The sequence below is a fragment of the Balaenoptera musculus genome, chromosome 19 (assembly GCF_009873245.2).
Source record: "Balaenoptera musculus isolate JJ_BM4_2016_0621 chromosome 19, mBalMus1.pri.v3, whole genome shotgun sequence".
NCBI lineage: Eukaryota > Metazoa > Chordata > Mammalia > Artiodactyla > Balaenopteridae > Balaenoptera > Balaenoptera musculus.
Genome location: NC_045803.1, coordinates 40,275,155 through 40,301,703, shown reverse-complemented (window position 1 = coordinate 40,301,703; position 26,549 = coordinate 40,275,155). Strand labels below are relative to the sequence as shown.

Here is a 26,549-nt window from a genome sequence, read left to right as displayed (position 1 = left end):
GCGCACCAGACTCACCTGGAGGGCTTGTTGAAAAAAAGAAACCAAATGCACACCCACAGGGTTTCTTTTTTGGTAAATCTGGAAGGAGGCCCAAGTAGTCACATTCCTAGCAAGTACCCAGGTGATGCTGAGGCCATTCTTCTGAGGAACCACACTTTAAAGAACCACTGCTCTAGAATTTCCCCCCTCCTACCTGCATGTAAGAATCACCTGAGAAGTCTTTAGGCCATTGCCAGTCTGGAACGTCTGAAGCTTGGCTCCAGGTATCAGTACATTTTCAGAGCTCCCTGGCTGATTCTGCTGTACCAATCGATAAACACCCAGACTCAGCATCCCCACTCATCGTATAAGCTTCTGAATATGATTTTGATGCCAGAATTGAGAATTACTGTCTTAGACCATAGTGGAGAGGCAAAAACCCAACAAAGTAGAACCTACAAAACAGATATAAAACTTAACAATTATTTGGTTTAATTCATTGAGTCAACCAGCAAATATTTCTTGACTGTGTATCATTTGCCAGGAATTGGGGGCAGGCAATGGAGATAGGAAAATGAATCAGCTCTGGTGGTAAATAACAGACAAAAGACATCCACTGTGGTAGGCTGGGGAGCCATTTTTAGTTGCAGGGGATACATTCAAATTTAAGTTAAAAGTCTAATATACATGTGTAGGTTATCACAAAATGTGAGTTCATCCCTTCTGCTGTTTGCATAATGTCCTAGGTGCATAGGGTCTTTTTGGGTCTGGCTAAATAGATCTATGGAACTAGATCTGAAGGAAGAGAGTTGACACCCTGAGAAGGCTGATCAGATAAATAATGTCCCTTCAAGGTGGGGGAACATGCCCCCTTCTCCTGTACATGCATTAGCCTTGTACCTCAGTGATGCTTCCAGAGCCCTCACCCTACGTGCTTTGCTGAGACCTTCCAAGAAGGAGAGGAGGACAGTTTGGGATTTGTCATACATGGAAATTCAGTCAGGTCAGATTAACATTGTTTCTGATTTTTCCTAGAGGATGTAACATATCGATTTTGTCAACACAAGGCCAAAATCACTAGATTTTTTTTTTTTAAAACATCTTTACTGGAGTATAATTGCTTTACAATGGTGTGTTAGTTTCTGCTTTATAACAAAGTGAATCAGCTATACATATACATATATCCCCATATCTCCTCCCTCTTGCGTCTCCCTCCCACCCTCCCTATCCCACCCATCTAGGTAGTCGGAAAACACTGAGCTGATCTCCCTGTGCTATGTGGCTGCTTCCCACTAGCTATCTGTTTTACATTTGGTAGTGTATATATGTCCATGCCACTCTCTCACTTCGTCCCAGCTTACCCTTCCCCCTCCCCGTATCCTCAAGTCCATTCTGTAGTAGGTCTGCATCTTTATTCCCGTCTTGCCCCTGGGTTATTCTGACCATTTTCTTTTAGATTCCATATATATGTGTTAGCATATGGTATTTGTTTTTCTCTTTCTGACTTACTTCACTCTGTATGACAGTCTCTAGGTCCATTCACCTCATTACAAATAACTCAGTTTTGTTTCTTTTTTAATGGCTGAGTAATATTCCACTGTGCCACATCTTCTTTATCCATTCATCTGTCGATGGACACTTAGGTTGCTTCCATGTCCTGGCTATTGTAAATAGAGCTGCAATGAACATTTTGGTACATGAATCTTTTTGAATTATGGTTTTCTCAGGGTATATGCCCAGTAATGGGATTGCTGGGTCATATGGTAGTTCTATTTTTGGTTTTTTAAGGAGCCTCCGTACTGTTCTCCATAGTGGCTGTATCAATTTACATTCCCACCAACAGTGCAAGAGGGTTCCCTTTTCTCCACACCCTCTCCAGCATTTATTGTTTGTACATTTTTTGATGATGGCCATTCTGACTGATGTGAGGTGGTACCTCATTGTAGTTTTGATTTGCATTTCTCTAATGATTAGTGACATTGAGCATCCTTTCATGTGTTTGCTGGCAATCTGTATATCTTCTTCGGAGAAATGTCTATTTAGGTCTTCTGCCCATTTTTGGATTGGGTTGTTTGTTTTTTTGATATTGAGCTGCATGAGCTGCTTGTAAATTTTGGAGATTAATCCTTTGTCAGTTGCTTCATTTGCAAATATTTTCTCCCACTCTGAGGGTTGTCTTTTCGTCTTGTTTATGTTTTCCTTTGCTGTGCAAAACCTTTTAAGTTTCATTAAGTCCCATTTGTTTATTTTTGTTTTTATTTGCATTTCTTTAGGAGGTGGGTCAAAAAGGATCTTGCTGTGATTCATGTCGTAGAGTGTTCTGCCTATGTTTTCCTCTAAGAGTTTTATAGTGTCTGACCTTACATTTAGGTCTTTAATCCATTTTGAGTTTATTTTTGTGTATGGTATTAGGGAGTGTTCTAATTTCATTCTTTTACATGTAGCTGTCCAGTTTTCCCAGCACCACTTATTGAAGAGGCTGTCTTTTCTCCATTGTATTATCTCGCCTCCTTTATTAAAAATAAGGTGACCATATGTGCATGGGTTTATCTCTGGGCTTTCTATCCTGTTCCATTGATCTATATTTCTGTTTTTGTGCCAGTACCATACTGTCTTGATTACTGTAGCTTTGTAGTATAGTCTGAAGTCCAGGAGCCTGATTCCTCCAGCTCCATTTTTCTTTCTCAAGATTTCTTTGGCTATTTGGGGTCTTTTGTGTTTCCATACAAATTGTGAAATTTTTTGTTCTAGTTCTGTGAAAAGTGCCATTGGTAGTTTGATAGGGATTACATTGAATCTGTAGATTGCTTTGGGTAGTATAGTCATTTGCACAATGTTGATTCTTCCAGTCCGAGAACGTGGTATATCTCTCCATCTGTTTGTATCATCTTTAATTTCTTTCATCAGTGTCTTATAGTTTTCTGCATACACGTCTTTTGTCTCCTTAGGTAGGTTTATTACTAGGTATTTTGCTCTTTTTGTTGCAATGGTAAATGGGAGTGTTTCCTTAATTTCTCTTTCAGATTTTTCATCATTAGTGTATAGGAATGCAGGAGATTTCTGTGCAATCACTAGATTTATAAAGTCAAAATTTAAGTTTTCACATGGCTCAAATTAGATATCTAATATGCACATAAGTTGGAAACTACAAGTTATTATTATTACTGCACAAAAGAAGATAGTTCTCTGAATCCAGTCTTAGTAGAACAATTCTAATCCACTCAGCCTGTAGCCCCAGCATAAGTCATAGGTAGTTCAGGTAGTAGAGCAACTCCTTCATAGGGCTGCGGGAGGACTGAATATGGGTAAACATCTGGCATAATTCCTGGTGTGAAATAGAGACTCAATACACGTCAGCAGTCAACATACTGATGGATGTTACCAACTATTGCTGAGAAATCAGCCATGTTGATAAAAAATTTGCTTTCTTGAGGGGAAACCTTAGCAAATGGAAAAGGGATAAACTAGAACCAGATGAGGTAGTGTGAGCCTGGGGGAAGCAGGAAAGGTTGTATCAAGGTGTGTGTATGTATATGTATACAGCCTTAGGCTCTCTCAGAGCGCTCATGAGGAAGGAACTCAGCTGTCTGTCACTTGGCATATGGCTCCTGTAGATCAGTCACTTGAAACAAACATGTTGGTTTTCAGAGTTTCCTTGGGTGCAGATTTCTTTACCCACACAGCACCATGAATATAGACTAATTACAAGCAAACTCTAAAAGTGCATAATTATGTGGTGGCTGATTTACAGCATTCTTTTTTACCCCTTCCCTGTCTGTGGCTGGGGAATGAAAGAGGCGGCTTTCTCTGTTAGACTTCAGTGAACCCCGGTCCTTTGCCTGCCTTGGGGAGGGCTGAGATTCCTGTTAGCTGAGTGAAGCTTTCCAGAGGTTCCCCCAGTCCCTCCTCAAACCAGAAAGCACCCTTAGCACCCAAGCTGGGCTGGGCGGACTGGAGTATGGATGGAGGATGGTGTCCATTCTTCCTCTAGCACTTCTTTTCTTAGCAGTAAAAAAGAACTATGACAAATGACACTATTCTAGGTGTTTAGGTGTGTGTACATGTCTCTTTTTAATAATGGGAAGCCTTAAGTGTTAAGAAACTTAGCCTTCAAGTCTGTATCGTGTCAGTTTTGCTGTGTGACCTCAGGCAATTCCCTTCCCCTTTCTGGGTCTCAAATGACAGAATTGGATGAATTGGCTTTAACATCCAAAGAGTTATGGGGACTTCCCTGGTGGCGCAGTGGATAAGACTCTGCACTCCCAATGCAGGGGGCCTGGGTTCGATCCCTGCTCAGGGAACTAGATCCCACATGTATGCCACAACTAAGGGTTCACAGGCCACAGCTAAGGAGCCTGCGTGCTGCAACAAAGGAGCCTGCCCGCCGCAACTAAGACCTGGTGCAACCAAAATAACAAATAAATAAATAAATAAATAAATATATTTTTAAAAATAGGGTTATGAATGTGCATACAGTTGACCCTTAAACAACTCGGGGGTTAGCGGTGCAAACCCTCCTCACAGCCAAAAATCTGCCTATAACTCAGAGTCGACCCTCCGTATCCGCAGCTCCTCTGTATCCTTGGATTCAACCAACTGTGGATTGTGTAGTACTGTAGTATTTACTATTGGAAAAAAATCTGCATATAAGTGGACCTGTGCAGTTCAAACTGTCGTTCAAGGGTCAACTGTGTATGAGCTTTGAAAGCCAGGGTTTGACCCAATTGGGGGCATAGATGGAGACAGAGGGGACCCTAGAGTTTACTTCATCAAGTCATTTGTTTTACTGATGAGACTCCTGAGGGTTGAAAGATGGGAAGGGACTTGTTCTTATCTGAAAAATGGGGGAAGATGGCAATGCCCACCTAATAGGGTTGTTGTGGGGATTCAGTGAGAGCAGTGGTCTCCAGCAGCCTAGTCTGTGACCCCCTTGGGGGCTGGACGCAGTAACCCCCTCCCCCAATTCTTCATCTTTGTTCCTCAGTGTTTCGCACAAGTCTTGGCGCACAATGACCACTTATGAATGATTGAATAAGAAACGATACTGGAGTATGGGCAAGCGGCTCTCCCTGTGCCTCGTGCATGGAACACGCTCCCCAAATGCCCCTTTCCCAAGGGACGTGATCAGGAAACGGTGGAGCCAGGACTATATTCACCTTTCACTGAAACGTGCACACCTGCTGCATGCACTCTTTTTCAAAGGCAGCCTGTGCCCTTTCAGTTCGGAAATGGAGGCAGAGAGCTTTTGGCGGCTTCCATGTGCTTTCAAGTTAATTTCTTTAGGTGGAGTTCTTTTATTTTGTATATATTTTTAAAACAATACTCCAGAAAACATCTCCCTTGGTTGGAGTTCCTGCGGGCCACCCTGAGTTCAGCATTGTTGGACGCGGAGGCTGGGGAAACAGCAGGCTGGCGACAGCGCACTGACCTTCTGACTCTCCCACCTCAGCGGGGCAGGGGCCCTGGGCCTGGATAAAGCCACGTGGACTACAGAGAGGTTGCAGTGTCCCCATCTGTCCTTGCCAGTGGCTGCCTCCTCTCAGGGTGTGGATGTGGACTCAAGGAGAACCCAGGAGAAAGTGAGTTTTGTGGGCTGGCCTGGGAACTCAACACCCAGGTCAGGAAGGATGCTGAGACAACCCTCCACCTGTACTTTCCCCGCTGAAAGGGCCCTTCCTCCCTTGTGATTTAGTGAATTATTCACCTCTCTAGTTCCCTTTATGGTAAGGACAGTGAGTTTGGGCCATGCTTCCTCATCTGAAACACTAAATCCAGCTATCGTGTTGGAGGAAGGCCCACTTTCCAGGTACTGTGCTAGCTGCTTCCATAGCCTATAACTTGATAGCAGCCTTGCTAAGTAGCTATTGTGCTCATCTCAGAGATGATGAACTTGGAGTCCAGAGAACTTCAGTCCTTTGCTCAAGGACTCATGTCTAGTGTGCCACAACGCCAGGATTTGGGGGGTATCTAAGTCCATATGCTCCCCGAGGTCCCATGTTGGTTGCCTGCTTCACTCACCTGCAGTGCTTCACCTGCAGCATTCTCATGACAATCAAGGGAAGCGCCGTGCCCTGCGCGCTTGGTGATGGCCTCTGCCCTCCTGCGCAGTGGTTCCTGTTCCCACCCCCTTCTCGCAGACAGACGGGTACCCCGCATCCCCGTGTCTGCCATCAGGGCCCCAGTGACTTCTCCATCCTTGTCTCCACCCCTCCCTTCACACAGCACCTGTTCCAGTGGAGCTAGACTCCCCCCATCCCCACATGCCCTGAACTCCTACCACAATCATTACCCACCCCCGCCTTTCTGGGCAACGTGTCATTGTTCTCGAATAGACTCTAATTTTAGTTTTATGTTCCTAACTAAATTTTTCCATCCAGTTTTTAATTCCTCTCCTCTAGAAGTCCTCAGTGGTCACTTATGTCAGTAGCATCCAAGATTCTGGTGGGCTTGCTAAAACACAGATTGCTGGGCCCCACCTCCATGGTCTCTGAATCACTTCCTCTGGGATGGGAGCTGAGGGTTATACATTTCTAACTTGTTTCCAGGTGATGTAGCAGATGCTGGTCTGGGGTTTCATGTGTTTACTAAGAATCTCCTAGGGCCTCGTTACTGAAAGGGGGGGGTCTATTCATATGCCTGCACATTTGAGAAGATGTGTGTGGGGAGCAGATATTCTGCCTTTGAGAATCCCACAGTCTAGGTAGCAGTTCTCAAGCTCAAGTACACGTTAGAATTACCAGGGGAGCTATAAAGACACTCTATGCCTGGGCTCCATCCCAGAGCAGTTGAATCAAAATCTCTGAAGCGGGGCCTGCCATTGTTATAGTTTTTTAGCTCCCCAGAGGATTCTAAAGTGCAGCCAACCAGGGTTGAGAACCACTGGTCCAGGAAGGCGCAGTCTGGTAAGTGGAAAATCCTCTGCTGGAATCAGCCACGTTTGGTTTTTTTTTAATAAATTTATTTATTTTTGGCTGTGTTGGGTCTTCCTTGTGGTGCATGGGCTTCTCATTGCATTGGCTTCTCTTGTTGCAGAGCACGGCCTCTAGGTGCGCGGCCTTCAGGAGTTGTGGCTCGAGGGCTCTAGAGTGCAGGCTCAGTAGTTATGGCACACGGGCTTAGTTGCTCTGTGGCATGTGGGATCTTCCTGGACCAGGGATCAAACCCGTGTCCCCTGCATTGGCAGGCGGATTCCCAACCACTGTGCCACCAGGGAAGCCCAGCCACGTGTTTTTAAACAGAGACGTCAGGGAAGTGGTTGGGCTGAGTTAGAGGGAAGGACTTGAGTTGGGTGTCAACAACCTTGGGTTTTAGTTCTGTCACTGCTTTGTGGCTTCAGGCAAGTGTCTCAGCCTCTCTGATCTTGGTTTCCTGTGGGCCCCAGTGCTGTGGTGAGTCTGGGAGACCTCTGAGTGCCTTTCCCCGTCCTAGGTTAGCGATTCTAAGAAGAGCAATGCCGTGAGGATGAATCTCTATCTTACTGCAGTTATTAATAAACTCAAGGGCTGGTATATTACTGCAAATAACAAAGGAGAAGTAAAAAAAAATATATAGTTGACCTTTGAATGACACAGTGGTCAGGGGTACCAACCGTCCACATAGTCCAAAATCCAAGTATAACTCATAGTCAGCCCTCTGTATACGCAGTTCCTCTGTATCTGTGGTTCCGAATCTGTAGAATCAACCAACCAAGGATCGCCGTGTAGCACTATAGTATTCACTATTGAAAAATATCCACGTATAAGTGGGTCCATGCAGTTTAAACCCATGTTGCTCAAGGGTCAACTGTACAGCAAAACTGTTTATTTGGAGGCCCGAAAACAAGATGAGAACATAGACTGGAGGGCTTGGTCCATCTCATCTGTCTTGCCTTGTAGGAAGTAGCATGATTTTGCCAGTGAGGCTTTGCGCAGAGCCATGGTTCTCAAACTGTAGTGCCTGGGTCAGCGACATCAGCATCCCCCAGGAGCTTGTTAGAAACAAATTCTTGGGACCCGCCCCAGATCTCCTGAGTCAGAAGCTCTGCGGGTGGGGCCCAGCAGTCTGCGGTTTATCCGGCCCTCCAGGTGGTTGTGATGCGCACTTCAGTTGGAGAACCACTGAGCTGGAGAAATGTCGTTGTCACTTGTGGCTCCTCCCCAGCCCCAATGCCATCGGAGCACAAGGAGTTGATCTCAATTGTGGGCTCCCTGTGTCCCATAGAACACCTAGTTTCCAGTTTTCTTAAAAAGAAAGATATAAGAGAGCTCGGCATCCTGTGTTCGTTGTATGCAATGGCATTTTTTTGCCTTCCTCAAATCGTGGACATTTTCTTCTACTTTGATTTTGGAATTGAATGTCCTTTGTTTAACATAGATGAACGGGAGAAGCCACTGCTACTGTGTATGACTGAGATGGTTATTTTCCTCTAAAGGTGTCCATGTTCAAGTTCACTCTTGGAATTGCTCTACTGCTGCAGTTACAGGAATCTAATCAGATTACAATGGAGAAAAGTTATTATTTAGATGGGCATTGTTCTGTGCAAGGAAAGTGCCAGAACATTCCAGGGGAATGCCAGTCAGTAGCTGGACCATGATTCTGGCTGGCAAAAGGGTGGGCTTGAAAGGCTTTAGAGGAGAATGGCCACATTGTGTCAAAGCAGTTAAAAGGGAAGTTCTCCTTTACTTTCAGCACAAGAGGGCTGCCTGTAAGGATTCCAGGTCTGCTTTTATGAATATGAGACTCTAAGAAGTGTTGCAATTGTGAGCCATGGGGGACCATGTCACCTTGATCCGCCAATTTACTGCCGCCAGCAGTCAAAAGAGCTAAACATCTTCACACGCTTCCCAATCCACTTTCATTTAATCACCCAAAGAGGTGCCTGGGACAATAGTCGTTGGATGTGACATTGATGTGATATATATTTGCTTCAACTAAGAGGAGCAGGTGCCTTTGAAGAGCCTGAAAATGGGAGAGGATTCTGATTCCCCTCCAGCCCTCTGACACCCTCAGGAAGTAAAAATAAGGTTTGGCATTAGTCTGACTCTTGTTTGACTGAAGCTTCTCTTAATGACAGTCAAATCTGCAGCCCCCAAACTGTTCTCTGCCTTTTTTTTTTTTTTTTTAAATTTTTATTTATTTATTTGGTTGTGCCGGGTCTTAGTTGCAGCAGGCGGGCTCCTTAATTGTGGCACGTGGGCCCCTTAGTTGCAACTGGCAGTCTTCTTAGTTGTGGCATGCGGACTCTTAGTTGCGACATGCATGTGGGATCTAGTCCCCTGACCAGGGACCGAACCCGGGCCCCCTGCACTGGGAGCGTGGAGTCCTATCCACTGCACCACCAGGGAAGTCCTTGATCTCTGCCTCTTGAACTATCACAGCATCTGCCTGCTATCAGGCAGACCCCAGAAACCTTAGTATAGCATCCTGTTTCTGTGCCTATTCACTTGCAAAGGTTTTTTCGAGTTTCATCTCAAGGTGATAGAAAAAACCCAGACATTGGGTAATGGCGTTTTGCTGCCTGCTGTCTTTAATTGATGTCTGGCTGGTTTCTTCCTCCCCCATCCCTCCTCCAATTTAGCTCCGGAAACATCTGTCTTTTTTATCCACCAATAGAGGCTCGAAAGGGTAGCAAACCTGTTAGATAAAATATCAAAGTTATGAATTCTGATTGAATAAGTGTGCATTCAAGAGATGATTCATGGCATGTGTGATGGTTTTCAATTGCTTTCTCAAAAGGTTCATGCTTCATTTCATTCAGAGCTTTAGTCAATGCCAACTGATTAATTATCACAGCACTAGTCATCTTTTGTTTAGTAAATACATACACAGGACCTGTCTGGGCTTGGCCATATAGAAATTTGTTTTAAATGCGAATAAAAATGTTTTAAAATAGATATTTTATAGATGTTTTTAGAATTCCGCTAAATATTGGAAATCATTAGTTTCTTTGCCTAAAAAATGCCTACTAGATACCTACAAGTGCCAACTATAGGCTAAGTGCTTGGAGGATGCACACATCTGCCCTCAATGAGCTTACAATCTAGTGGCTGCAAATCCTTCTATGTAAGTGATTTTAGGCTGAGGTATTCTGAATCATGATTAATCAGGGTTAAGGACTTTTAAGTCCCAGCTGGGCCACAAAGTGGCTGTGTGACAATGAATAAGATGCATCAACTGTACAGGACTCAGTTTCTCTTTTTGCAAATGACCTTGTCGGATTCTGTTGCCTTTCACGTCCTAGCAGCACTGACGTGATCTGATCCCAATTCTCGGGGTATTTTTGTTTGCCTCTCACCTCAATTTCAACAAAAGAGACCACAGAATCAAAACACTGAGGCTTAGCTAAGAGAGTCACACTAGAATTCTTCATTTCAGAAAACGTATGAATCTTTTTCATGTACTTTGAGTGTTCACACTGTGACCCTAATTGCAAAAGTCAAAGGGAAGATCTCATTCTGGAGGAAATGAGGTAACTTTAATAGGTGGAAATGAGTGTCTTTTTCATTTCATGTGCAGTCTCTGAAGGTTTTTTTGTTTTTTTTTGTGTGTTTTTAATAAAAACACATTAAAAAAAAGTGAGAAAGCGACTTCATTAGCGATCCCTGGGGAAACTGCATGTTGCTGGTTCTGGAAGAAGTGACTACTCACACAGCTGGCTTCCTCAGACCCACCTGGACTTCCTCCAAGTGGCCTTGTCTCAAGAGTCATCAGAGTGGGGCTTCCCTGGTGGCGCAGTGGTTGAGAGTCTCCCTGCTAATTCAGGGGACATGAGTTCGAGCCCTGGTCTGGGAAGACCCCACATGCCGCGGAGCAGCTAGGCCCGTGGGCCACAATTACTGAGCCTGCGCGTCTGGAGCCTGTGCTCCGCAACAAGAGAGGCCGCGATGGTGCTGCGATGGTGAGAGGCCCGCGCACCGCGATGAAGAGTGGCCCCCCACTTGCCGCAACTAGAGAAAGCCCTCGCACAGAAACGAAGACCCAACACAGCCATAAATAAATAAATAAATAATTCCCATTTAAAAAAAAAAAAAAGAGTCATCAGAGTGGAATGCCAGGCTCAGGGGTGCTCTCCCTGGGGTATTTCCTCCTCCACCTCATTAGTTTTATTTGGTTAATTGTGGGTCATCGTGGCTGCCAAGAGCAGCCTTGAGGTGGAGGGACATTTACTAAAGGGCACTGTTAGAGCTGGAGAGGAAAGCTGGGAGGCAGAGAGGGCAAGAAAAGAGATGCCCAGAAGTCACCTTCTTGGTGGGGAAAAGCCTGGCAAAGCAGCTGTCACTGAGACCGAAATGCTTCAGAATAGAGTCCACTTGTTCTGGCTGGAAGGCAACTCAGGATTAGGGGACCGGCCCTCCCCAGAGGGAAGACAGGCATCATCGCGGTGGTAGAGGTGAACTGGTCATGTGTTTCATGGTCAGCCCCAAGTATGAACCCTGATTCCATCACGTTTAGGGATGACTTTAGACAGATGATCCTTAGCGTTTCTGTGCATTAGTTTCCTCATCTGTAAAATGGGTATACTTGTAACGGTTTTGAGAATTGAATAAGTTAAAGATGGTAAAGGTCTTGCCCCAGTGACTGGTAGTTATTAATTAATTATTAGAGCGTTGATGATTTCTTTACCTGTGTATTCATATTACCTCTCATGTGTAAGCACTTCACAGGTTAAAAAGCATGTCTGTATCCTAAATGTCTTTTGAGTTTTAATGATGCCCTGAGGGAGAGGCCATAAGCTGCATTACGCAGATGCGGGAGGCCTGCCCCATGAACAGGACCACCATGTAGCACCATTCTAGGTTCCAGTTGTAAAGCACTGGACAGTGTTTGTTCATGGAAGAAATTTTGGATCGTACAGAGAAGCATTAAAAATAGGCAAAATTTTCCCATGATTTGACCATCCAGAGATAACCGTGAGAAAGATATTTGTGTATTTCCTTTATATTCTTCACATATGTATGCATACATGGTGGGTTGTGTATATAATACGGGTATCATACTATATGAGTATAATTTTGTAATTTGCCAGATAGAATTAATATAGCACGTGTTCTTATAGTCTTTAAAAAAATAATTTCAGACTTCATTAGAGCCCTAAATCTTTAACATTTCTACCTAATTTGTTCCATCAGTCAGCCTTTCTTTCTCTCTCTTGGTCTTACTCTCCCTCTGTATGTGTGTATGCATGCGTGCATATATACACACCAGTTATCGTTATTCATTTTCTGAATCATTTGAGAGCAACCTCCTTGCCACGCTGCTCACTTCTCCACTCCCTCAGATGCTCCACTGCCATCTCCAGAGTCCCTATCACCTCCTCTCTTGGCCTCATGGGCACAACAGGCCACCACCACCATTCCTCTTATAACTGCATCCTTCCAAGTTTGTTTTCCATGATAAATTTCAAATTCCATGAAGGCAGGGAGCAAGCCTGTCCCATGCATAGCTGAGTCCCCAGCACCTGGCATGGTGCTGGTATGTAGTTGGTGCTCAATACTTGTATGATAAACAAGAAGAGGTATGTATGCTGGGCTTTTCAATTTTATGGCAGCGTGGAAACATCACCTCTAAGCACTTGGGTCTTTGCTTTATGCCCATTTTCCGGATAGGAAGGACTGAGGCTGAGCTCCAGGCCTCTTGCACCATGTGCTTATATGAACACCTAAGTGGCTCTTGGCCTGAATCTGTGCTGTGTCATCCCGTCAGACAACATACCCTTTCTGGCCGTACCAGGTATTTGTCGCTTGGCAGGGTTTAAGAGCTAAGTTTCCAGCTGCTGGCAAGTGTTTATTTGTGACTCTGTCTGACAACAGGGAGGCTCTTCTTCGCTGTCCTCTTCTGCCTGACCTCATCCTTAATAATCCCATCCCACGCTGCTCCCGGCTCCCACCCCTCTTTAGCAGCCCGTGATATTTGTTCTTCTTTGCCAAGCCTGCCTTGGGTAGACTGCTGATGTGGAAAAGACTGTTTCTCTGGCACCCTGAAGGGTTTTCAAATAAAGCTCCTTTCAGTTCAAAGACACCTGACCATCTAGTACCAATGGTGTTACTTAACCAAACAGAGGAGCAGAGATGGTGGCGTGCTGCTCCCTTCCAAGCCTTTACCTGAGCCCAATGAGGCAGCTTCCCTGGTGGGCTCTGCAGGTCTTTCTGAACAGTTCAGGGGCACAGAGACCCTCACCGCCCACCTACCTCCCATGGTCCATGGCGCGTGGTGGGTTGCTGGATTCCTACGGATCTGGCTGGGTGGTGGGGTTGGGTTGGGGGCGGATAAAGTGCAGTATTCCAGAAAACGAGCAGCCCGTGAAGGAAGCAACCCTGACCTGAAATTCTATCAGTCTCATTTCAAGATTTCAGCTCCTTTCCCCACTCACTTTGAGGCCTTGGGAAGCACGACCTCATCTGTAAAACAAGCTGTCGAGTCTGGAGGAATTTAAAGGACACTTAGAGGTGGCTGGAAATGATTCTCTGGAGTGCTTCCTACTGGGACAAACGGCAGAGGACAGAGAAGGGCCCAGCCCTTGACAGCAGGAGGTCTTGATTTTAGTCTAGGCTTTGCCCTAAGCCTGACCTTGGAGCAGCGTCTGTCTTGCTCACCCTGGTAGCTTGGTCCCTTGGAGGGTGTCTGGTGTGGATAGTCCTGCAATATACCTAACCTTCGTGTTTGTTCTTGTTGGATGGATTGACCACTTTTTTTTTAATTAAAAAAATTTTTTTTCTTAAAAATTTTTTAATTAAAAAATTTTTTTTAATTAAAAAAATTGTTTAAATTAAAAAAATTTTTTAAATTAAAAACATTTTTTATTTTTTGGCTGCGTCGGGTCTTAGTTGTGGCACACGGGATCTTCACTGAGGCATGCGGGATCTTTCGTTGGGGCGTGCGTGTGGACTCTTCCTTGCGGCACACGGTCTTCTCTAGTTGTGGCGCGAGGGCTCCAGGGCGGGTGGGCTCTGTAGTTTGCGGCATGAGGGCTCTCTCGCTGAGGCTCGCGGGCTCAGTAGTTGTGGCGCACGGGCTTAGTTGCCCCATGGCATGTGGGATCTTAGGTCCCTGATCAGGGATCGAACCCGAGTCCCCTGCATTGTAAGGTGGATTCTTTACCACTGGACCACCAGGGAAGTCCTTGAATTGACCTCTTGAAACTCCTTGGGATCCAGTGTTCTTACCGGTAAAATTGGGACAAGGAAGGATGGAGATGTAAGGCAAGCACTGGCTTCAGTACCTGGCGCCAGGTCAGTGCTTAAGGCTGAGTTGCCATGGTCGTTGCTTGATGCCGGGCTGTCTGCTTCCGGGAGAAGGCTCTTCCTGCTTTCTCAATTCTGGGTTCCTGGCTGATGAGCAGAGCTGAGAGCCATTGAGTGCCTGCTCTGTGCCCTGCACGCAGCGTGTGCTGTCACATTTCATCATCACGGCCGCTCCCTGAGGCAGAATCGTCACCATCCCCAGGTTTCACACGAAGCAGGTGGCCCCCGGGGCAGGTCAAGATTTCTGTGAGGTCACATGGTTAGGAAGTAGCCAAACCAGGTTTCAAACTCCAGGTCGGCCTGACTCTAAAGTGGGTGCTTTTTCCACTGCTCCCCACCATCTCTCTGGATGGGGGCTGTTTGACTTACCTGCCAAAGTCTATCCACTCACCTGACATAGGAGCCATCCTTGGTGTGACCAGAGTGGGCATCCCAGGGCCCTTGGGATCCCCTTATCCCAAACAGGGGGTCTTTGCTACCCACTTTGGCATCCCCTGGCAGGCAGTATGGGTCAGGCTGATGGCTTTTGGCAGAGAAATAACCACAGCATCGTTACAGACTCCAACTGTATTTGATCCAGTGGCTAATGGGGTCATTAGCAGAGAAGAGTAATTGCAGGTGTCCCTTGACCCTGATGGTTGCTGCCAGATCAATGGCCGTTTATCATCCTTCGGCTTCCCGCCTGGGGTGCAGGCAGTGGCATCAGAGTGGTCCTGGCATCCATTCCTGGGAAGGTGAGCACGCTTCATAACCATCCCTGATGCTAGTTGATGCCCTCTGGGGTCCTCCTGTGGAAGGAGCTTACAGCTGCCTGGGCCTCTGGCCAGAAATGGGCCCCAGTAGCTCAGTATTCTCAGCATGTGACGGGCCGGGCCCTGGGGGCACACGGGAGATGGCACGTTTGGTCCCGAAAGGCAGCCAGCAAGTCTTCTTGAAACAGCACTAGCTAGACAGGATCAATTTCCCATTGACTTTCAGCCCCATCTCAGACACAGTGTAATTCTTGTCTGAGGGTTTATAAAGGCCATTGACTGTCTTATAAAAGATTTAAACACTTGCCTTGTGGCATGTGGGAGCTCTATCTATCACACGATGCCTTTTTGACAATTTGAGGGGGTAGCATTGAGTTGGGAGAGGGGTCTTTGGTATTCCCACAGCAGGTGTGGCTCAGACAGTCAGTGCCGCCTGGACCTGGCTGGACAGAAATGTGAATGGGTCAGTAGAAGGACCCTCCTAATACGTCACCCAGAGGGCTCTTCTCCACAGGGAGTCAGGCTCCCCTTGCTCCATTTTGCAAACAAATCACATTGGACACAAGATAATCCTTCTACAGGATAAGCGTGGCCTCTACTGGAACCAAGGGCACACAACTGGGACGTGATTGGAACCAGAGGCATATTTATCTCACACAAACGATATTCTAGATAACACCTGGAACAATAATGATGACCCTTTGCACTTGGTTAGTCCCACTCTGTAAGGTGTGTCCTATCCATTCTCTTTTTAACTCACAGAATAACTCTGGAAGATAGGTGGAGCCAAGATTGTCATATTCATCTTATAGATAGGGAAACTGAGTTTCAAAGAGGTTAAGTGTGTATTTGACCAAGATAATCTCAATTTTCAGGCAAAGCAGTACTTTCCAACTTATCTTTCTCCTACCCTTCTGCTGCGGACTCTCTCGTCCATCCGCTCTGTAGCCAGCCACGTGGTGCTTCCTAGGGAAAACGAGAGGAAAGGGATGTTAGGAATCCTATCCTGAAAGAGCTCAGTCCAGTGGGTTATGTAGACAGGGAGTTGGGTAATTGCATTTCAGTGTGTTTCGTGCTATATTGGCTTTATGGTCAAGGAAAATGGGAGCAGAGGAAATGGGCTGGTCAGAGCTCTGGGAGGGCGGTCAGGAGGGTTGGTGGTCAGTCAAGTATGGCATCAGAACACAGGCACAGCGCTGACGCACGAGAGCACCCAGTTTGCTCGGGGAATTGCGACAGTGACATTTCAGAGAAAAGACTCGTGAGGTGCAGGGCAGGGACTGACAGAGGAGCATAGTCTGGCCTCCTTATCCTCTCTGATGGCATCTCCCCCTCCTCTCCCTCTTGTTCAGTTTCTTTTGCCCACACTGGCCTCCGTGCTGTTTGCCCAACACATCTCAGGGCCTTTGCACTGGCTCCTCCCACTGCCTGGCCTGCTCTTCCTCTGGATATCCTTGAGACTCACAACCTCACCTGCTTCAAGTCTTTGCTCCAATGTCCTTTTCTCAGTTAGGGTGATTCTGACCACCCAGTTGACACTTGTCACTCCTCCCGCACTCTAGACTTCCTTTCTTCATCCAACATCTTCTTTTTTCCACAGCACTTACCACCTCCTAAATTACACAGTAATTTACACATTTATTATGATTATTACTTACGTTTTCTCCATCACCTAGAATGTAAGCTCCATGGAGGCAGGAGTCACTGTTTCTGATTTATCCCAAGTGCCTAGAACAGTGCCCGTCATGGAGTAGATACTCAATGAATGTTTGTTGAGTAGATGAATTAATGAATGATTGGCCTTTGGTGGTTAGCATGCTGAAGGGTTGGGATTCAGGGTTGTAAATAATGGGGGGCCTGGGATTTACTGTGGACAATGGAACTGAAGGAGGTTAAGCAGAGGGGTTCTGTGGTTATAGTTTGTCTCAGAGAGGCCTCTCCAAAGGCCTGGAGTGGTTATGAGGAGGGGCAGATGGGGGTCGGGGGGGATTGGGGAGACATGATCCAGATGAGGGATGAGGAGGTCCTGGGCCCAGGTAGGGAGGGTGGGGACAGGGGGACAGGGGGACAGCTCATGGGGATTGGACAAACTTGGCTCTATGGGCTACTTGGAAAGCAGGACTGAAGTTGATTCTTCAACTTGAGGTTGAGTGACTGGGTGGAGAATCTGGTCATTCATTGACTCTGAGACCACGACTGGGGGAAAGCACATCAAGCAAAGTGTGTGTGTGTGTGTGTTGGCAAGGTAGGTGTCTCCATGCTGGGCTGCAGGCTGTGCCGACCACGTCAGGGCACTGTGCATTGGCTTGGATGTTGGGAGTCACTTAGCATGGAGCTGCTTGGGCCACCAGAGACCTGGAGTGATGTGGAATTATTAACTGGCTTGGTAGAAAGATGGTGGGGTAAAAAATCAGAGTGGTTATCTGACTGCCTTCTACTTGGTGTTCTAGGGTGGGACCAGATGCTCTGGTGAAAACACTTTCTCAGAGAGGAATTCAGTGCTTGTTAAGTCAGAGCAAGGAGTGCAGAGCCATTTCCTGTGGGGCTGAGCTCGGGGGCTGAGCGCGTCCTGCTTCCTCCTTTATCCTGAGCTCCCTGTGCTGGGGGCATCCGTCCCTACTCCTCTTTCTAGAGGCTCCTCCACCATCTCCTCCTCATCATGCATCTGTGTGGTTGCCAGCGGTCCAGAGGTCTTCGTACCCATCACAGCCTCTGTGCTGACATACATGTGACCCAGCTCCTAAGGGGCTTCTCATATTGGACCGTGTGGACCCTGGGGTCCTATGGGCGACACCCCGCTCCACAGTGGCAAGAGACCAGGTTTCGGTCCCAATTCTGCTGCAGACACTGGACATGGGACCCAAGGAAAATCCCTTTCCTTGTAGAATTTCAGGGTCCTCCTCTGGAAGGGAGTATAGTAATGACTGCCGCATCTATCTAGGTCAGAGTGCTGGAATCTGAGGGCTGAGGATTGGAACAGTTGGGCCTGCAGTGGGCAGGGGGAAGGACGCTTTGGTCCTGGACTTGCAAATATCACACGAGATAACATCCGGTTCTTAAGAAAGTTGCCTCTTACAGCATATTCTCTGTTAAGTGGTGCCTTCTGTAGTAGGAGAGCCGTCTCAAGAAATAACCACATAAAATTTGTTCCTGAAAAGGACATTTCCATTATGCTATAAATGTATTCCAATTTGGGCCGCATTTGATGAATTTCCTCTGAAAGTTTAAAAAAACTTTTCTCTCCTACTAAGAGCATTGTTTTCAGAAGAGGGGAATGCATGTGTGCCCTGACGGAGGGGAGCTCATGTCCATTTAATTTCCCAGTCACCATGCTTCAGTTAGCCCTTATGAAGGCCGTGTTCACTGCTGCCAGGTCATCCTGGTACACCACGCATAGGAGAGCAGATTTTGCCCCTAGAGGCAGTGGGAAGCATTTTAGAATGGCGGGTCAGGAGAGTAACATTCCTATTTTCCCTCTTAGCTTGGAGTAGAGGCTGGATTGGGATGTGCATGAATTAAATATCTTTGGGCAAATTTGGAAATCCAGAACACACCCCTGCTAGTGGGCTGGAGAGTTGGGAAAGATTTAAAAGCTATTAAGCGGGCAGGGTCAGAGTTGATCGAACTTTAATTTACTAGATGGGAGAAGGAAAGAAGAGAAGGCGGTCAAGTGCAACTCCATGTTTGTTATTGACCTTCTTCGAGTAATTTCTCGGGAAGCCAGACTGCAGAGGCAGCGAAGGTGAAGGAGCAGAGTGAAGAGTGTAGACAGCTCTGTGGAGAAGCTTGTCTGTATGAAGGGGCTGGAGGGGGAGAGAGGGTTGAGGGAGATTTTTCTTCTCTTTTTAAGGTTTGGGAAGCCTGGGCATATTTATATGCTGAGGGGAGGAGTCTTTGGTGAGGGGAAGCCTGGAAGCACAGAATACAGAAGTGGAAACTGATGGGCAAGACTCGCGAGTGATGCTTGGTACAGAGGAAAGTGGAAGCAGGCACATCTTCCCCCAAGGAGGAGGACATGGTAAAAAGAGATGCGGGGGCTTCTAAATCTGTGGGCAGGACTTCCCTGGTGGCACAGTGGTTAAGAATCCACCTGCCAATGCAGGGGACACGGGTTCGAGCCCTGGTCCGGGATGATCCCACATGCCGCGGAGCAACTAAGCCCGTGTGCCACAACTACTGAGCCTGAACTCAGGAGCCCACGAGCCACAAATGCTGAAGCCCGTGTGCCACAACTACCGAGCCTGCGCCCTAGAGCCTGCGAGCCACAACTACTGAAGCCCGCGTGCCTAGAGCCTGTGCTCCACAACAAGAGAAGCCACTGCGATGAGAAGCCCGTGCACCACAGCAAGGAGTTGCCCCCACTCACCGCAACTAGAGAAAGCCCGCGCACAGCAACGAAGACCCAATGCAGCCAAAAATAAATGAACAAAATTGATTCTAAATAAATAAATAAATAAATAAATAAATAAATAAATAAATTTGTGGGCAGTGAAACAAAACATTGAGGGAGTTTATACCTAATCCCTCTATTACCATTTGGAAGTAGGAAGCCAGGTGCTGTGCTGTGGGACTTGAGAACAGTGGAGCAGCTCTCCTTAGAGTGATGGAGGGGGTTGGCCTGGGAACCAAGGTGTGTTGATGCCACAGCTGGGATGGGAGCATGGCTGGGTCATGACCTCCAGGGTGAGGAGGGGCCCAGCGGGGCAGCACCAGGGGCAGATGTTTGGTTTGACCCATGGTTGGGTTCTTCTGGGGCATGTAACAGAGGCACTGAGGAGCAAGGACCCGGAGGATGGTTGACGTGATGGATCGTAAGAATGGAATGAAGAGAGCTTCCCTGGTGGTGCAGTGGTTTAGAATCCGCCTGCCAATGCAGGGGACACGGGTTCAAGCCCTAGTCTGGGAAGATCCCACATACCACGGAACAACTAAGTCCGTGCACCACAACTACTGAGCCTGCGCTCTAGAGCCGGCGCTCCGCAACAAGAAGAGAAGCCACTGCAATGAGAAGCCAGTGCACCGCAGCAAAGAGTAGCCCCTGCTCGCCTCAACTAGAGAAAGCCCGGGTGCAGCAACAAAGACCCAGTGCAGCCAAAGATAAAATAAATAAATTTAAAAAAAAGAATGGAATGAAGAGAAGGGTTAAGTGGGGAGGTTGAGGTGCTCAAGGTGAACCACTCGAGAGACCGGACATCATGATAAGGCCAGACAGAAGATGGCAGGTGATTGAGGGAGCTGAAAAGACATATGCTGTGGTCAGATGTTACATTTTAAGATTTCAGAGCCAGAAACTTTGTGAGTGACCTTAAGATCCTGGGTATGGCAGCTGATGTGGAGGTAAAAATGGTCACCGGCATGTCAAACACAGCATAAATGCTTTGGGTGGATTTTCTCATGAAATCTCATAACGATCCCTATTTTACAGAGGAGAAGCTGAGGCACGGAGGGAAGAAGCAGCTTGATCAAGGAGCCACAACAAGTCCTTGCTGGAGGCTGGGATGTGAAAGTAGGTGATCTTTTCCACTCTCAACCGCTATGCATAACACCCTGATGGCAGTTGGCTGAGTCAGCTCTGTGCACGTGCATGATACTGTCCCCCAGGATTATGGCTGGTTGGGGTGGGGAGGAAGATGATAAAACAGGGGCTGAGTCTTCTGTGAAACGTTGACCTGTTCCCAAATGACAGCTGAAGCGTCACTCTGCCCCACCAGCTCCACCACCATCCATACTGGCCAAGTCAGCTCTGGGCTTCAAAGGGCTGATAAGCTTCCTGTGGGGTGTATTACTCAGCCTTGTGGGGGGCACTCAGCTTTCTGGTGCCAAGGCTCTGTGTCTGGTAACTAACTGGAGGCCAGTCCTGGCACAGGATTCAAGTCACAGCCATCAGTGGTTAGAATTGGAGCAGGGGAGGGAACAGCCTTGAAGTGCACTGCTGCTATTACGGAGGGGAGTGTCTCCCACAGGAGAAGCACAGCTGAGCAGGGTGTGTGTTGATCTGGGGGAGTGGGTGGCTTCTGTGGTCTCTACCACACTCCCTCATCAGGCCAAGATGTAGAGTCTCCCTGGGGCCATATTTTCCAAGAGGTGTCGGTGGGTGCCCCAGATGCATTTCACATCATGTGGTCACTTTCTTTGGAATAATCTTCCTGGTGCATTCTGGATCCAGGGGAATGGTATGGAGAATACTCTGGTTGTTCATCAACTTTGTCCAGTTATCTCAGTTGGATCTTTTTTTCCCTTGTTCTTGTTGAAAGCCTTTTTCCTCTCTGTTTATCCCATCATTTAAGAGCACAGCGTGGGGTGGTAGAAATATCTGTATTCACTTGTTTATTTGGCAGCTATTCTTTGGATCCTTCAAAAAATACATGGAACATGGGTTTTGGAAAAAGGTGGGCCTGGGTTTAAATCCTAGTTGTGCTATCCTTGTGGGCAGGGGCCACATCGTGGTATACTTTGGATGTCACAAATGAGCTGTTTTTAGCCTGTAAATGATAGGGGCGCTCTGTGGCCATGGGAGAGTTGCTTACACTCTTGGACCCTCAGTTTCCTTTTCTTTGCCCTGGGCTTTTGTAACAACTTGGCACACTGTTCACGAGAAAGCGCGGAGAAAATATCGGTAAAAGCTCTGCACTGTGCCTGGCATATGCATCCAAACCTGTTGATTCCTCCTCTCCTAGATCCCATATATTTTTTAACTGACAGGGAAATGCCATTTCCCCTGAAGGACTGGTGTGCTTGTTGCATTGCACTGGCCTGCAGGGTTGCATTTGTTGTGCCTGCGTGGTGGGCGCCATGTTGACGCTGATGGCAAAGGTCATTGCAGCCATGGGTGCCTGTCAGTCCAGTTAACCCAGCTGAGAGATGGCATTTTAGATGGAGCAGAAAGAGAGCTGTTAAGAGCTCATTTCAGAGCTCACTGCTTCAGTTCCTAGCAGCAAAGCTCTACCCCCCTCCTCCCCCTAGTTCTGCTGGTCTGGAACAGGCCTGGTCAGGGGATGTGGTGGGATCTGCTTGGCTGGCATTTGCACAATAATCCTGGATGCTGGGATTGAACTAGGTGTGAAATAGTCCGTGATGCCTTACAGTTTAGGAAACTGCAATTGCATTCTTCACACCAAATACATTTTCCAGATGATCCAAGCCTTTTCTCTGCTGGCAGCTTCCATTTCAGCATTTCTAGACCTGGAGTAAGGTCATGGGCTCCAAGGGGGCCCGTGCCCGCTTTGGCTTTGCGGGAAGTCAGTATTCTGTCTTGGCCTTGCCGGCCATTTGAGCTTGGATGTTGTATCATCGAGCTGCATGTCATGTTTCTTCTCGCACATGGCGTGACATTTGTTCAAACGGAAGAGGCACTGTGGTTCTGGGGAAAGTGATGCTGCCTGGGTTGATGCCTGGCTTTCAGGCTCTCTGAGTCTCTGTTAGGCCAACTCCACTCAGTGCTTGTGAAGTCCAACCGCACAAACGAGTGTGAAGACGCCAGGAGCGATGCAAAGAGCTCTGTAGATATCACTGTTTTATTTATGATTATCCTTCAATTTATAGACCCATACCTACATTTTGATGATAGGCTACGAGAATGTCACAGCTTATTTGTCAAAATACCATTAATCTCTCAGGCACCTAATAGAGGAGTAAAAATGGCTTAATATTTACACGCTCGTTATTTACCTTTAAATGCAGGATTTGGTTGGTCTGGTCAGGTGAGCTGCGGATGAGAGGGAGGTTTTGAGAATCTATTTACAGGCTTTTTTTCTTTTCTTTTTAATTTTGTTTAAAAAGTCAATGCATCATCCTCAAAGACTTTAAGGGAAATTAAGTGAATGAAGTTCCCAATCTTGTCAATGTTAATTAAAAAAACAACGCCCGAGCTGTCAGATTCGATGCACTAGGAACAGTAGGAAAAGTCAGTGATGGGGCTTCAGAGTGGAAGCTGATAATTACCAAGGTCCCCCTTCTCCCTTGTCTCTGCCCACCCACAGCAGCACCCTCAGCCTGGACCCTGTATCCTCGCTGCATCCTCCTCTCCTCAAGAATCTGTCATGGTTCCCTATCGCCCCATCGGTCCTCCAGGGTCTGGATCGTGCCCTCGCTCATCGACACTTTTCCCCCGGTTTTCTCCCGCTCATGATCTGTGTTCCGGTGTTTCTGTACTGCATCCTCTTCAAGATTTACCGTCAACTTGCGTGTTCATTTTTGTAAGACTAGCACCTCTGAGGTGCACCTCTGGCAGAGCACTGCCAGAGTTGAGCCGTTCCATGCCATTTCTCCTACAAGAATGACCTACCTTCTAAATATTACTCAGTGCCAGCCCCACTTTCTGCAGAGATTTGTCCTAAATAGTCCAGAGAGGAGGATCACGCCCCTTTAGGTAATTCATTGTACCAACTCACAGCCCGTTGGAAAATTCTCAGAGTGAGTTGCTTTAGAAGACAGTGGGATTCTAGTAACTGTGTCCCAACAGATCCCCGTTAGGAACAACTGCCCCTCTTAGTAACCTTCGTTTGGCCACTACATGCATACCTCGTCTATCCTATAGACTGTGAACAAGCTGGAGCATATTTGATCCTGTGTAATCACATAGGTCCTGTCACAATGTCTGCACAGAACATCCCTTCAGTGAAATTCACCAAATGCTTTACTATTATGGCTTCTCGTGGGTCTTCAGAGGCCCAGGTCCTTGAATCAGGAACCTTCCCAAATGTTGGTAATGCAAGCTATCCCTCTCTGGCACATATGAAGTAGGACTGGGGCATGAGGGCAGTGATGAGAAGAGGTCTGTTTAGAATGGTGTATAAGTTTCTGATTGCTGAAACAACTTACTACAAGCTTAGGGACTGAACACAACACAAATTTACTATCCTACCGTCCTGTCAGAAGTCTGACACGGTCTCATTGGGCTAAAATCACAGTGTCAGCAGGGCCGCATTCCCCTGTGAAGGCTCTAGGGGAGAATCCATTTCCTTGCCTTTTCCAGCTGCTAGAGGTTGCCTGTATTCTTCGGCTCACAGTTCCCCTTTTCCATCTTCAAAGCCAGCAGTGTTGCATCTCTCTGACCATTCTTCCACCATCTCTCCGCCTGACTCTCCCTTCTGCGCCACTCTTTTACTTTTGAGAGCCTTTGGGATTACAGTGGGTCCTTCTGGATAATCCAAGATAATATCTCTATTTTAAGGTCAGTTTATTAGCGATCTCAATTCCAACTGCAACCTTAATTCCCCTTTGCTATGTAACCTATTTACATATTCCAGGGATTAGGACATTTTTGGAAGAGCCATTATTTTGCCTACCACAAATAGAGACTAGGAAATATGGTGCCCAAATCCACTTTGCCTTTACCCAGAGTGAAAGCATTCAAATATGTAAAAGACATCCACACTGAGGTCAAAGCTGGTGAGAAAATATGGGCCAAGGCCAGGACAGAATCCCTGGCAAGTCACTCAGCTCACCAACCATCAACCACCCACGCAAACAACACACATTTACTGATGCCTGGTACATACTAGAGATTCTGAGGCAACTGTTTATCATCATGGAGTGTGAGAGAAAAGGACATAAGGAGACAAGACACTGTGATGAAGGCTTCAGAGAGGAGTGGGCACATCAGCTGACTCTTGAAGGAGACATAGGTCAGATGAAGATGTTCTCTGGGCAAAGCGGGGAGAGTGTTTCTGGCAGAGGTCAGAGCATGGACAAAGCATAGAGGTGTAGACCAGCACAGCATCTTCCAGAACCAGCCAGTAGCTCTCTTTTTGCCATGTTGGACCCTGTGGAGGCCTGCTGGGATCATGACTTCTAAAACACCAATTACGTCTGGAAGGCTGTGGTCCAAGGCATTTTTGCTGGCAGTAAGCAAGGTCTTCCAAATCAGGGGGAGCACACAGCTCTTCTTAAAACTGAAAGTGTTTATGCCTGAAGTGAACCCAAATTTTATCTAGGGAAAACAAAATAGTGACTTCTGGAGACAAACCAAGCAAAACCAGAGTCATCCAGGGAAAGATAACCCACTTCCATGGAACAGTAGCCTGGTTTGGGCCAAATTCTGAAGCAAGCTTCCTGCTAAGGCCATTGGCCATAGAATCCATGTGGGGTTGCATCCCTTAGAGATTTAACTTGTTTAAAAGTAAGCAAATAAAATTCAGGGGAAAAAAAGAATCAGTTTTTTGATGTGATTTGACCAGAGATGTTTGGAGAACAGTTGATAGTGGAAAATGATAAGAGGTAAGCAGGTGTTAAAGGCTGAACTGTGCTTCCTCAGAATTTGTGTGTCGAAGTCCTAACTCCTGGGACCTCAGAATGTTACTGTGTTTGGAGATACAGTCTTCAAAGAGGTAGCGCAGATAAGATGAGGTCATTAAGGCAGGCCCTAATTCAATGTGACAATTGTCCTTATAAAGGAAATTAGGACACAGACATGTGGAAGACCATGTGAAGACACAGGGAAAAGATGATCATCTATAAACCAAGAAGAGAGGTCAACCCTTCTCACAGCTTGATCTCAGACTTCTAGCCATCCAGCACTAGAAAAAAGTACATTTCCATTGTTTCAGATACCCAGTCTGTGGTGCTTTGTTATGGCAGCCCGAAAACTAATATAGTCGGTCATAAAAATCATAAGAGTCATTGAATGCCAAGAACTAGTTGCTGTGATATATCACTCAGATCTTCTTTCAGGTCTGATGGCCTTCTTCCTCCAAGTGCTGGGAATACTACTGGCAGACAGCCCCCAGCTATCAGCTTCTTTCAGGAATTTGCCTTGGACCAAGCTACCTTGTCCCAGGTCATGCCCCCTTTCTCAGGGTGGTCTGTATCCAAGACTTGTTGCCATGTGCGTATTAAGGCTTGGTCCCTTTGCCCAACTTGGTTCAACTCTGAAAGGTCATCTGGCTTCGGAGCTTCCCTTGGAGTTGACTGAGGCCTTTGTTAGGACTGCATCATACCTTCTCAGCTTCTCTTCAATTCTTCTTCCTTCCCCCACTTCCCTTCCACATGGATTGATCCCAAGGGCGCTCCCTAATACACTTCTATTTATTTATTTATTTTTGGCTGTGATGGGTCTTCATTGCTGTGTGCGGGCTTTCTCTAGTTGTGGTGAGTGGGGGCTACTCTTTGTTGCGGTGCGCGGGCTTCTCATTGTTGTGGCTTCTCTTGTTATGGAGCAGAGGCTCTAGGTGCGCGGGCTTCAGTAGTTGTGGCACGTGGGCTCAGTAGTTGTGGCTCTCGGGCTCTAGAGTGCAGGCTCAGTAGTTGTGGTGCACGGGCTTAGTTGCTCCCCAGCATGTGGGACCTTCCTGGACCAGGGCTCGAACCCGTGTCCCCTGCATTGGCAGGCAGATTCTTATCCACTGAGCCACCAGGGAAGTCCCCTAATACACTTCTATATGTTAACTATTGTCTCAGGGTCTACATCTGGAAGAATGCAACCTGTGACATCATAATAAAGAAATTGGACTTTGTCCTGACAGCATTGGGGAGCTGTTGAAGCATTATATTCTGATGTGGTATGATTTGTAGTGTGGCTGGTTTGACGGCTAAATTAAAGAGGATCAGACAGAAACAGGTAGACCAGTCAGACAGGGCGGAGAGTAGGCAAAAGGGAAGG

The 26,549-nt window shown here is 46.9% G+C and overlaps 1 pseudogene; it reads left to right on the top strand.

The window, feature by feature from the left end:
* Nucleotides 1–24,735: 24,735 nt before the first annotated feature.
* LOC118884618 lies at nucleotides 24,736–25,059 on the top strand (annotated as a pseudogene).
* The last annotated feature ends 1,490 nt before the right edge of the window (nucleotides 25,060–26,549 follow it).